Consider the following 13,462-nt stretch of genomic DNA (forward strand, 5'->3'; position numbering starts at 1 on the left):
GCCCAACACGTGTGGATTGCCAGCCTCGGGCTCCAGGGTAGAGGGCCTTTGGAGGCACCTGCTTTCCCCACAGCAGCTGCTCCCTACGTGTTGGAACCCGCTTCAGATCTCACCCTGCGGGAGAGACCAGCGGGGGCGTAACAGAGGGAAGGGTCGTGTTCACGCCCCAGACGAGAGCTGCCTCTGGGTGCAGGCTCAGCCGAGCCGACGGCCTCTCCACGCGGTGATCGAACGTGTGGGAAGGTCACCCCGCCTCAAACAGATCCGGACTGGGTTGATCCCTTCCTCCCCCCAAGCTCCATCAGCGTCAGATGGGCATACGGAGTTTGCACCAACTTCAGAGGGCAAATTCATTCAGGAACAAGTTTCTAAGTGTCCGCAAAACCTAACTCCAGACGCGTCGTTATCATCCAACGACCACAGTGAATAAATTGGACTCTTTATGTCGGAATGAAATGCATCGCACAGCATTACTGCCGGGATAACATTTCCCATTTTAAAAAATCACATGCCCTCATTAATTTTTCAGTGAAATGGACATAACACACCCTTATCAATTTCCCCAGTGGACATAACTGACCCTCGTGTGCAAGGGGAACTTTCACGAATGCCTGAGGTTGGCTTTCCTCACAACAGACCCTCAGGCAAGGATCTGCTTGCAAACAGGTGATTTGGGTCATGGTCCCTGGAAGCACAGGGGAGGAGGGAAGACAGGGACTTTTATGGCAGGTCCGTCCTCCCGGGCCCCACTGAGAGACCAAAGAGGACACACCGCAGAGTTGTCCCAAGCAGGCAAGAGGGGCCTGAGGCATTTCTCCACCGACCACGGTCCCCACTGGTTGGGGGTCACTCCAACTCACCGTCCTCAGCCCATCCCGTGGGCAGGACAGGCTCACACCTGAGACCAGAGAACGTCCTTGTCAGCACACAGACATAAGCAGGACCCTGCTGGTATGTTCATGAGTTCCCCACCCCCCACACCACCACCAGCAGGCAGGCACCTCGGGGGGAGGGGCCCCAGGATGTGGCTGGGCACCCACAGCCGCCAAGGGAGGAGCATGCGTGCTTCTGTCCCCTGCATTTGTGTGTGGGTTTAAAGAACTTTGCTGCTGCCCGACGACCCCACCAGGGTTCTCCAGAAAGGCTCGCCTTCCCCCTGCCGCACCCCACAAACCCTCGTCCCACCTCTGGGGCCACATGCACGGACAGGTGTGCACCATCCAAGGAGGAACCGCATTTCTCTGCCCCCTACAACTCGCCTCCTCCCTGTGCCCTCTGCTTTCCTTCGCGGACCCCACAATCCATGGGTGGTTCATGCCCCGCAAAACAGGGGTCACCATGACCCTCCCCAGGCCCTCATCCCGCACTTTCCGTCAGCCTCCAGTCCTGGGAATGTGGCCTCCCGAGTCTTCTTCTGATGGGCCTCTGTTCCCGCTGCCACGCTGGCCCGCACAATACCGTGCCTCCACTCTGGACACGAGCCACCGCCGCCAGCGTGTCCACGTGGCACGTGGCGGGCCTGACGCCTGGGAGCTCTGTAAGCATTTCCCAAGTGAATAAACGAGGGCGTGAGTGAACGCCATTCCTTCAAACACACTTGGGATCCACCGTCACGCACACACAGCCTTTTGCCGCCACTCCCCTCGCAACTCTCAGCCTAAACGTCACTTGCTCCCAGACGCTGCCTCTGGCTCTGACAGCACTGGGCGTCTCCTTGAAACAACCTGACGCTTTCATCAGACCCCCGGTCACGGCAGAATCAGAGATCTGTATAATTGCGCATTTGGTGATCATCTGTCGTCTCCATGAGACCGCCAACTCCCTGAAGGCCAAGATACCCAGACTCCCCAGCTCCTGGTACCGAGCGGTAGGCAACACAGTATCTGGGGAAAGGTACAAGAACGCGTTGGATTTGAGGTCGGTCTGCCACCCTCCCCCCCCCCCAGAGCTGGGGGGACCTCGTCCAGCTCTCGTGGGACCTGGGTGCTCCCGGGAGCTGAGAACTCAGAGCCACCGGCAGGGGTGAGACACGCTCTTAGACGTGTGGGCTCCGAGCGAGAAGGGACAGGAGCCTGCGGGGCTGGCTGGAGGGGCTTCCAGGCAGCTGGACGGGGAGTTCGGCTCTTGCCCTGTCCCCCACAGACCAGGGAGGGTGGCTCTGCCCAGACATCAGTTTAGGACCGATGACAGAGCGGAGCCTTGGCTGAGGAGACGGCAGGCCTCCTTATGCAGCTGATGAGCAAACTCCAAACAGACTGAGGCATGTGGAGGAAGGGACCCAGAGCCACAGGTCACGGCACAGCCCGAAAGCAACAGAGGGGGAAATCCAGAGGGCCAGGTGGGCCGCCGGGGGGCCGGAGCCACGGCGCCCTGGGAAGGCGTGCGGGAAACCCAGGGTCTCAGGACAGGGCTTGGGGGTGGCGGTCGGGTCGGGTCACTGCACGTGTGAGAGTCCCGTCAGAGGAAGCGGTGAGGCCACCCCCGGCTCGGGCTTCACGCGGTCAGGTCAAGGTCACCGGGCCCAAGCTCCAAACTGGGCGGGGTTTGGCAAGGCCGGCCCCTCGGTGAGCCCTGGGGACTCCTGGATAAGCTGGAACACAGGGGCAGAGAACGAGCCGGGGAATACAGACCGGGGCAGGCGCCTCCTGGGGAGGCCGGCGTCCACCGGAACCGGTAACTTAGGATTTGCTACGGCTCTCCTTCGGTTCAGCCTTGCCCGCGTCCTGCTTGGCCAGTAGTAAAACCAGGCATCCGTTTCCTGTTGCTTCTACAACGCTTACCACAAACTTCGTGGATTAAAACAGCACCAATCGAGTCCCGCAAAGCTCTGGAGGTCAGAAGTCTAAAATCCGAGTGTGGGTGGGGCCGCATTCCTTCCAGAAGCTCTCGGGGGCAACCTGTTTCTTTGTCTTCTCCGGCAGTTAGGGGCACCTGGCGTCCTTGGCTCGCGGCCCCTTCATCTTCGAGGCCCGCAGCACAGCACCTCTTCTCCTTCCCTCACCCTCCTCCCTCCCTCTTTCCTTGCAAGGACCCCCGTGATCGCATTTAGGGCCCATCTGGATAATCCAGGACAATCTTCTCCTCTGGAGACCCTCAACTGAATCACATAACGCAAAGTCCTTTTTGCCATGGAAGGGAACATATTCACCGGCTCCAGGGAATAGGATGTGGGCCTCTTTGGGGAGAGCGGAACAGAGAAAGCAGGGGGAGTGTCCCTCAGCTCTAATACTGGGGACCTGAGAGCGGGCTTGGCAGGAAAATCCAAGGGGCCTCCGTCATCACAGCCAGAGCACAGCCCCAAGGACAGGGAAGCCTGATACCAAAGTCACAGAAGGGGACAGCAGGCGGGGAGCTGTATAGAACTGACAGATGGCTCGTGGTTTAGCCAACACATAGCCTCTGTTTTCCAACCTAGAAAACATTCCGGAAGGGTGCCTCAACCCACTGGGCCGTCATCTCTCCAGACATCATGGTGACGGGAGTAATATCCCGTGTGAGGAAGGGGCTAGAATCCTCCCAGCATTTAGAGCCATGACACCCGTTTGCATGCTCTGAGGTCCAGAACATGTGGCTCCAAACGTAAAGAATGAGATTCATGCCAAGAGTTGACGCGATCGGCCGAGCTGCACATCAGTTCGGGATAAACCCGCTGGCATGTGGATCCGCGCTCCTGAGTAGCCTCGATGCTGAGATGTTGTGCCTGTCTACACTCCTGTTGCTGGTTTATTCAGTTGCAAGGACCCGGCCGTAGCTCCATGCAGACCTTTGACCTGCCCCCCCTCCCCCCGCCATCATCCGGGGCCTCTTTTTCCACCCAGTTCTGCCAGAGAGAGCTGTTGCCAAAGGGCATCACAACGGACTGTCCCAGGACCGCAGGGCAGCACGAGAATCTAACCAGTAGGGGTGACGTGTTCTGAAATACAACAGCGGCACGAAGAGGGGGCAGGTCCAGGAAGCAGGAGGGCTCCCAAGTCAGCCTTGGGCAATCCACCTGAGCCATTCCCATGCCTGGGATCTCATTTGAAGTGTAAAGTTCAATCCTTTCCAGCACATCTGCAGAGTTGTGCAACCCTCATCACGGTCGTTTCCAGAACATTTTCGTCACGCCCAGAGACAGCCTTCCGCCATCCACTCCCCTGTCTCCCTGTCTCCCCCATGACCCCCCCCTCCGCCCCCCAGCCCTGGGCCACCACTAATCTACTTTCCGTCCCTGTGGGTTTGCCCATTCTGGACGTTTCGTCTAGCCGGGATCTCACGGTATGGGGGGCCTTTTGCGTCCGGCTTCTTTTACTTAACAGAATGTTTTCAAGGCCCATCTGCGTCGCTGCAGGTGTCGCTGTTCGTTCCTTTTCCAGCTGAATGATATTCCACAGTACGAGAGACCACACTGTGTCTCCCGCTCACGCATTGAAGGGCGCGTACACGTCTCTACCTCTTGGCTGTTGACAAGAGCGCCACAGCCCCTCCTTCCGGAGTTCTGCTTTCTCACAAAGGGATGGGGTCCCTTCCACATGGACGCAGTGCTCAGGCGGTGCCATCGGTGACCACTTCTCTGTCTCCCTAGGCAGGAGCTGCAGGGAGCACCCCAGCTCCCCATGGAGCACCCCAAGGCTCGCAGCTCTTGGAAACTGTGGCCAGCATTGCCCTGCTTAGTGTATGGTCAGAGGACACACGGGGCCCTGTTCCCGCCACCGACGGCCTGGGCATCAGTCCAGATCACCTGTAGACCCACCCAGTCTTCTCAGGAGACCTGACCGTGACCCCGGTGTCACTGGCCCTGAGGGCCCACAGGACAGAGTATTAAGGTCTGCAAACTCAAGAACTGGTTTTGTAACCCCCCCAATCAAAACATCATGATTTATGCTCCCGGGTGCAGTGCCCACACCCAAACACTATCATTGTAAGATTCTTGGAGCAAATCTTTCCCTCCCTTGGAGCAGAGTAATGTAAAATTCTCACTTGTGCTTTCTTTTCCTGGGCCAAATCCACTGAAATCAATGTATTACTTCTTCTGCTCCCTTGCTGGGAGATCGGTGTTCGTCTTGCCGAAAACTGCCTTACCCAGCCCACTGGGAATGAGCGCTGGCAGGTGAAAGGGGAGAAACAGCTCGCGGTGTGCAAAGTACAGACTGCAACACGCACACATGCACACACAGACACGCACACACGTCCACGGGCGTGCACGCACACACACACGCACGTGTGTGGCACGGATTTGTCTGTCTGGCCCCCCAGAGACCCTTGGGCAGTGGGTCCTGAGGACCATCGATGAAGTGACCCAGCAGGTCATAGCCACTAGGGTATTTTAGCCCCACAGATGGAACCACGCAGGGAGAAAAACCAAAGTCACGTGGGCCAGAGATTCGAAAGTGGGGGGTGCGGAACAGTCTGGAAGGAAATCAGTGGAAAAGTAGGGTAGTTAAAACGGGCTGGCCGCTGCAGCAGGACAGGGGCGCAGACTGGGGAAAGACCTTGCAAGGAAATCTAAGTGCCGGGGAATGTGAAATGTCAACGGGGGTGGTAAAGCAGACACCAGAGACAACCGCCAAGGCGCCTTGGGCGTGCGCTGGGAGGCGGCCACACCTGCCGGAAGGAGCACGGCCACAGGGACGGAGACCCGAGAGAGGAAAGGGGGACTCCTGCAAGAAACCAGTGCTGCCAGGAGCCAGGGGGTCCATGCAAAGACTGGAACATAAGAGAGGGAGGGGGCCTTGGGACCCCACCGTCCGAGGGCACCTGCTATTCACCCAGAAGCCAGAGCAGGCCTCACAACGGAAGTGGTCTGCACGTTCACGTGCACTGGCTGCTGTCCTGTAAGCCTGGGGCACAGGCGAGGACCAGGCTCAGACAAGGACTTGCCTGTGGGAGGGGCCCTGTCCCCCGGGGTGCAGGTGGGGACCCTGGCTCAGACAGGGACTTACCTAGGCTTACTCATGACTGCAGACCCCAGATGGGCCTGGGGCTCCTGGCTGCAGACCCCAGCCCACAGGCTGGGCAGCTGGAAGGGGCGGGCCGGGAACTGCCAGGGGGACAGTTCCCCAATACCCACCTGCCCTGGCCGTGCTCTGTGCCGCCGTCCAGCAGAGGCCCCGGCCCTGGGGTTGCCAGGAGCCGGCAGCCCACGGGGAAGACTAGTCTTGGGCGAGGCCAGGGCATCAGGTTTTGGGAAAGCTCCTGGGCGATTCTAATCACTGCCAGGGTGAGGCCCAGAACTGCGGCCCCGAGGCCTCCACTCCCACTGGCTTGGGCGGGGCCGCTTCTGGAGGTGCTCGGCAGGCTCCTGGCCGGCTGTGCGCTCGTTTTTTTAAACGTGTGAACTCCACAAATCAGCGACATCTGGTCATTCTGTAGGACTCTGTGTTTTAAAATGAGCTCCCAAACTGAAGGCCTGGGTGGTTAGCCTGAAGCAGGGCAGGTGAGGACGAGGAAGCAAGGACGACGAGGCCAGAGGCCCACGCCGGCGGCCCTCCAGGGGAGAGGAAGGCAGGTTTGGGGCGAGCCACTCCCACGAAGGCACCGCACCTACCTGTCAGGTTATGCCAGTCCCGGGAACGCCCAAGAGCAGAGAGCTTCTCCCCTGCATCCGTGCTGGGCAAGCTGTGAGGTCTAATTTGTTCCGGGCAGGATGGGATGGCTGGACATAGAGGCAGCCCCCAGTGCTCACCCGCCACCAAGACAGGGGTCCCCGGAGGAGAACCTGAGGCCGGGGACTACCTCCCTGGACCTCACCTCTCAAATCCCCACCCCTGGGGCATGGCCCGACCAGAGCATCCCCTGGAAAACTCTGGATCAACTTGGCCTCCAGGTCCCTGAAGCCCTGGAAGAGTGTTAACCCCCAGAGACTGGGAAGGAGAGCCTCTCTGAGGATGAAAAGCCCAGCTGTGCCTGGTCAGGCTGCCCTTTGAAAGAAGTCATCCAATTTGCCCACAAACACCATAAGTGAGTCAACTACACTTCAGTGAGTGCCCATGGGGCTCACGGCTCTGGCCCTGCCCTTCTTTGAAGCCAAGGGGCCCCTCCCACTTGGAACGGGGCCAGATTTTCCTTTTTTTAAAAAAATTTTTAACACATATTTGTTTTTGAGAGACAGAGAGACAGAGCACAAGTGGGGAGGGGCAGAGAGAGAAGGAGACAGAATCCGAAGCAGACTTCAGGCTTCGAGCTCTCAGCACAGAGCCCAATGTGGGGCTCGAACTCACAAACCGTGAGATCATGACCTGAGCCGAAGTCGGACACTCAACCAACTGAGCCACTCAGGCACCCCTCCTTTTTTTTTTCTTAATGTTGATTCATTTATTTTTGAGAGAGAGAGAGAGAGAGAGAGAGAGAGAGAGAGAGTGTGAGGGGGAGGGGCAGGGAGAGAATCCCAAGCAGACTTCTCACCAGCAGCCCAGAGCCCAAAGCAGGGCTCGAACTCACAAACCGTGAGATCATGACCTGAGCAGAAATCAAGAGCCCCCACCAGCCTCCCCCAGATTTTCCATTGTTATACACAGTGAGCCTCTGCGACGCCACGGGGAGCAGTACAGCCAACCCTCTGGATGCCTTTGGGCTCTCCTTGGCCCCGCACCCCATCCGGGGCTTGCACGTGCTGGGGGTGGGTGGGGAGTCAGCGCCTGGACCACCCGCAGGGGTGGTGTGAGCCCTGCTCGCCTCTCCTCCTTCTCCCCACTCGCTTCTCCAAACCGCCAAACTCCAACTGACTTCCAAAGTTACTCATTTTATAGAGAAATATGTGGAAATGCCGACAAGGATTAAAGTGGAGAGAAAGCCAAGAAACCAGAACGCGAGGAAAGGAAAAGCTACCTCTCGTTCCTGGCAACAGCTCTCTCACTGCTTCGGCGGAGCGCGGGGCTGCCTGGGTGTCAAAGGCTCCTCTGTGGGGCAACTGAGGCTGCTCACCAGGGCTTCCCTTTCCCTCAGGGACCGTGAAAAAGTCATGTCGTGAATGTGGGAAAGGAAGGGTGCCCCACTGATCTGAGTTTACCGGAGCCATATAATTCAACGGTTCTGTGATCCCACAGAGATCACAGAGAACTGTGTTCTCCTACAAACACAGAAAAGGTGTTTGTAGTCACCAAGTGTATACTCATGTACTTTTTTTAGCCTCTGTATTAAGAAGTCTTCATCCGATCTTGAACCACAGAAAAGGTTAGGATTAGGTACCACCGAATATAGTAAAGATCTGACAACAGAAAAGTTGGATTCTCGCCCATGGAAGAAGTCTGAAAGCCAGCATTCCAGGGCACATGCGGCAACCTCATGAGGTCATCAGAACACCATGCTTCTTTTTTTCCGTTCTGCTTCTCTCCTCCAAGTCCCCTCTTGAAACAAGATGGCTGCCGGAGCTCCGGCCATGACATCCCCATTCCAGGCAAGGGAAAGAAAGAAGCAGGGGGATGGAGAACAGTTCCCCCTCCCTTTGAAGGAGACTTCCCAGAACTCCTGAGACAAATTTCCACAGATATCTCTTGGCAGAACATCACAAGGGAATCAAGAGTCTGGAAGGGCAGTCCTTTAACTGGTACCTTGCCACTCCGAGTACCATCAGACTCCCGTTACTGAGAAGGAAGGGGAGGGTGGGTGTCGGGTGGGTTCCAGCAGTCTCACACGGGCACTTAGTCCCCTGTCGAAAAGCAAGTCTATAGGCGGCCATCGTGGCATTTCTCTTCCTCTACTTCCGTGGCTAACCTAGGGAGGGAGTCAGTCGTAGTTGGTGATGATAGCACTGTCCCCAAGGTAGATGGGGGGGGGGGGGAGGTGGCAAAAGCCAGAGCAGGTGGGGAGAAGCATTGCAGGGTGTGACTTTCTTTTTCGCTTTTCACTTTCTGCATCCACGGCCCCATCCGTTGACTGGTCGGTGGTGACCAGGCGTGTACCAGCACTCACTCCGTGCAGGTAGCCCTGACCTTGAAGCTTCCAGCATCCGTAGGACCTTTCATTGATGCCAAATGCTTGGGGCCAGGTGGCACCAGGACCAGTGTCTGCAAAGACATCAGAGCGGAAGAGGGAGAAGCCAAGTGCTGGACGGGGTTGGCCCACGCCCCGAGACCTGGCCTCGTGACCTCTCCCTCTGAATCACCTTCCCACGAGAAGGTCCCTGCTTCAAACCTGTCACCAACGGCCTCACCGCAGGGCAGAGAGGGCTTTGCCCAGAAGACCGGAGGCAGGCAGCGCTCTCCCCGGCCTCTCCTATCCTTGGAGCAGAGAGTCCTGGAGGCAAAGGCCTAACTTCTGACTCCGACGCTGTCCAGACCCGCATGCACTGGGCTCCCCGTCTGAAACCTGAGCAAACCTAGAAGGGCTCAAGCTCTCTCCATCTCCAAAGGCCTCTGACTTGTTCTTGAGAACCCAGAGGACCTGATCGGCTAACCAGCCTTGCGGGATACAACCGTGCCCTTGGAACCCAGGAGGCCCACAGCCGGCACGTCCCACTGGGGCCCTGTCCCCGCCGCGCCCACAGCAAAGGCCCAGACGTGCAGCTCACAGCACGTCGGTCTTCCTCAGCCATGTGCAGACAGTTATTCGGCAAAATGTGAGCTACGCGAAGAGTATTATTGAGAGAGGACTCTTTTCTTGCCTCTTCTTAAAATGTTTATAAATTCATACGCTTCAAAAAAACCCATAAACACTATCTCACTTTGCAAGAGGCTAAGAAACACGCGTGTCCTGCAATTTCTGGCTGATTAAAGAACAGCTTGACCCGATACATGGAAATCTTAAGGCGCTTACAGGGCCTGGAAAGAGGCACAGAAACCAATCTGAGCACAGAATAAAAATACCTCCCGGGTTTCGGTGGCAATGAGTAACACCACTGGCTCGTCTGAGCTCAGACAATTATTATATGAAAAAGGATTTAAGTCTGCACAGTTAAAATGGTAAAAAGATGTTTAACAATGAATAAGGAGACAAAAATAACCCAAGGAGTCATGCCCCACACACCCTTGCGCACAGGACATCCATCACGTCTGGAAACAGAGGTTGAGAACAGAGAGTGTCGCCAAGGACAGCCTCAGCCGCGAGACGTATGAGCGACACCACCTGTGTGCCCAGAGTTTATGGTCACCCCGCAGGCCCAGTAAGTGAAGGGGGGTGTGGAGGCGGAGGCATGGAAGAAGTCCAAGTTCTACAGACTATGGGCATTTTCTCAAAACGTTTCAACTCTCAACTCAAACCACCCTGCGGTACTGGGGGAGGGGGGCGCCCACGTCTCTCGGGCCCCCTGGCTTAGTCTTCCGGGAAGACCCCTTTCTGTCCTTAACCCAGCAGGACTAGAATTCTCTTCAGATGGCCCCGGTGCTCAGACCTCTGCTCCCTCAACCCGACCTCGGAGGCTCTTGAAGAACAAAGGCTTCTCTCCTCCAGGCTAAAAGCCACATGCCATGGCCGTGGGCCAAAGGAAAGATTCGCTGGCCACCAGCCGTGCCACCCGCTGTTAATGAGCAAGAGAGGGGAAGCCTGGGGCGGAGCGGGGGACGCCCCTCTGATCTCTGCTGCGTGTAGGCAAGAAGGAGCTGCCAACATTTCTCCTGGTGTGGTTGTAACAATAGCAACTCACATTCACTCAGCCTCTCCGTGGGCCGAGCGCAGCGCGAAGTGCTTTTCATGTGTTGTTGTCAAAATATTAAAAATAATCACCCAACAGTTAGGCTCTTTCCCCTACGGAAACCGCAAAACCCTTGGCGCTCACATCACATATCGTCTGGATATCATCCTGCCTTCTCTCTTCCCCAGACACGCGCACGCGCACGCGCACAGTCTTGCTGTCCTAATTTCTTTCCTTGAGTTCTTGAGCCAATTTTAATGAGGATGCCACCCCCATCAGTCCCCGAAAACAAATTTCAAGGTCACCAGTGAGAACCCCATTCTTCCATGCAGTGCTCAGTTCTTAGCTGGCCTCTTTCTTTCTTTCTTTCTTTCTTTCTTTCTTTCTTTCTTTCAAGATTTTATTTATTTGTTTGTTTGTTTTCATGGTTTTATTAATTTTTGAGGGAGAGGGACAGAGTGCAAGCGGGGGAGGGGCAGAGGAAGAGGGAGACAGAATAGGAAGCAGCTCCAGGCTCTGAGCTGTCAGCACAGAGCCCGATGCGGGGCTGGAACCCACGAACTTCGAGATCATGACCCGAGCCAAAGTTGGAGGCTTAACCGACGGAGCCACGCCCAACGTGGGGCTTGAACTTACAACCCTGAGATCAAGAGTCACATGCTCTACTGACTGAACCAGACGCCCCAGTTGGCCTCTTGACTCTGCAGCACTGGACGTTGTGGATCACTCCCACCTTCTAGAGCAATTTGTTACTGACCACATCTGGCCCATAGGATGACTTACCAGGGATTAGCAAAACCCAACACTCTGGGCAGAGGCAGTTCCGTGAGCATCTAGCCCACGAGCAGAACGAGGCAGCCCCCTTCCCCTGGAGCCTTTATGCAGTACGCAGACTACACAACAGTACAGGGCAGTTCCGCAGGGCTACAGGCTGAAGAGCCGTCCGACTGTGAGAAGTCAGAGGCACAGAACAGGGAACCGGAACAGACCCCGGAAGAGGCAGTTGGGAATGGAACGAGGTTCCTAGAGGAAAGAAGCAGAAAGGAGAAGGAGAGACGCATGTCCTCCAATGGGGTAGGAGCCTTCCACTGATCCCCCACCAAGAATCCGAGCCAGGGCTTCTGTGAGGGCGTATTCTGATTTTTAGGAAATACGCACTGAGGTATTTTGGAGCAAGGCTCATGACGTATGCAATGTACTCTCGAATAATTCAGATCCATATGTGGACCCATGCAGAGCAGTGTAGAGCAGTGTAGCAGAAGTTCTAGCAGACAGGGCAGGGGGTCTGGGGTCTCGGGCACATGGGAAACCTCGTGCTCTTCCTGTAACTTCCAGCTTCCCTGCGAGGTTCAAGTGACTTCCATCTAAAACACTATTTTAGAAGAGAAACTAAGGGCAAAACCATGGAGACGGAAAAAAGATCAGTGGTTGCTAGGGTTTGGGGAGACCAGCGAGATGAACAGGCAGAGCACAGAGGAGTTTTCGGGCCGCGAAGCTGGTCTGTACCATTTTTTTAAATGTTTATTTATTTTTGAGAGCGAGAGAGAGAGAGGGGCAGAGCACGAGCAGGGGAGGGGCAGAGAGAGCGGGAGCACAGAGTCCGACGCGGGGCTCGAGCTCGGGAACTGCGAGATCATGACCTGAGCTGAAGTTGGCCGCTTAACCAACGGAGCCCCCCCGCCCGGCACCCCTGATCTGTACCATTTATAATGGCGGATGCGCAGCGTCACGCCCTCGTCCAGGCCCACGGAACGAGCAACACCGAGCGAGCCCCACTGTCAGCCGTGGGCTCTGGGTGCCGAGGGTGCGTCAGTGGGGGCTCAAGTACCATAGCAGGTGCACCTCTCTGGTGGGGAGGGGTGACCCCGATGGGCCTTTCTTCCCACGTGTGGCTGGGGCTGGGCAGTGTCGAGGAGCGTGGGCAAAGACTCAAACCCACGGGGAGACTCAGCAGGCACAGCACCCTCCCCACCCCACCCCCACACACAATCACAGCCACCTTGCTCCCCACCCCCACCGCGGGGGGCTCCGTGGTGGGGCCCGTGGGGGACCTCCCGATGGAGGTAGCATCCCAAGTAACGTTTTGTTTTAAGGGGTATAAATATCGCAGCATCGGTCAAAGTTTTGACTCTTCTCTTCAGAACTACTCTCCCGAACCAGCGACTCATCTCACCATTCACATTTCTGCTCAGAGAAATATTCCAGAGAAAACAAGTCTCCGTAAGCAAGCCTCGCCAAAAATACCGTTTCCTAATATCTTTGTGGGTAGAAAAAGAAAGAGTCCTGTACTAAAGGTTCAGCAGAGAGTCTTAAGAATGATCCTTGCGTGAAGGAAGACGGAGAGGCATGAAAAGATTCGTCACCTCTTAGTTTTAAAGAAAGCCTGTAGGGGTGCCTGGGTGGCTCAGTCGGTTAAGCGTCCGACTTCGGCTCAGGTCATGATCTCTCGGCTCAGGTCGTGATCTCACGGTTCGTGAGTTCGAGCCCCGCGTCGGGCTCTGCGCTGACGGCTGGGAGCCTGGAGCCTGCTTTGGATTCTGTGTCTCCCTCTCTCTCTGCCCTCCCCTGCTTGTGCTCTGTCTTTCTCTCTCTCTCAAGAATAAATAAAACACTAAAAAAAAAAAAAAAAAATTAAAGAGAGCCTGTGGGTTATGCCCCAAGCCTAAAACCCAGAACTAAAAAGATACAGAAAGGATCGCTCTGAAATTCTGCCCTCCTCTCAGCTTTCTAGGGGGAGCACAGCAAGGTTTCAGAGATTCAGGACTGCAAACTTAAGCTTTCAATCCCTTTTGAAGAAGAGCTTGTTTTTTGCATTGTTTCTTTTTCTCTTGAACACGTATTTATTTAGAGGGGCACCTGGGTGGCTCGGTCCGTGAAGCGTCTGACTCTTGATTTTGACTCAGGTCAGGATCTCAC

Source organism: Panthera tigris, chromosome C2 (genome assembly GCF_018350195.1).
Source record: "Panthera tigris isolate Pti1 chromosome C2, P.tigris_Pti1_mat1.1, whole genome shotgun sequence".
Taxonomy (NCBI): Eukaryota; Metazoa; Chordata; class Mammalia; order Carnivora; family Felidae; genus Panthera; species Panthera tigris.